This window comes from Rhineura floridana, chromosome 8, assembly GCF_030035675.1.
Source record: "Rhineura floridana isolate rRhiFlo1 chromosome 8, rRhiFlo1.hap2, whole genome shotgun sequence".
Classification (NCBI taxonomy): domain Eukaryota; kingdom Metazoa; phylum Chordata; class Lepidosauria; order Squamata; family Rhineuridae; genus Rhineura; species Rhineura floridana.
Window position 1 is genome coordinate 38,315,662 of NC_084487.1, and position 212 is coordinate 38,315,873.

A 212-nucleotide genomic window follows, 5' to 3' on the forward strand; every position below is an offset into this window, starting at 1 on the left:
AATGCTGGGAAAAACAGCAGGGAGTAGAAAAAGAGGAAGGCCAAACAAGAGATGGATTGATTCCCTAAAGGAAGCCACAGACCTGAACTTACAAGATCTGAACAGGGTGGTTCATGACAGATGCTGTTGGAGGTCGCTGATTCATAGGGTCGCCATAAGTCGTAATCGACTTGAAGGCACATAACAACAACAAAGGAGCTGACCATGAGAGC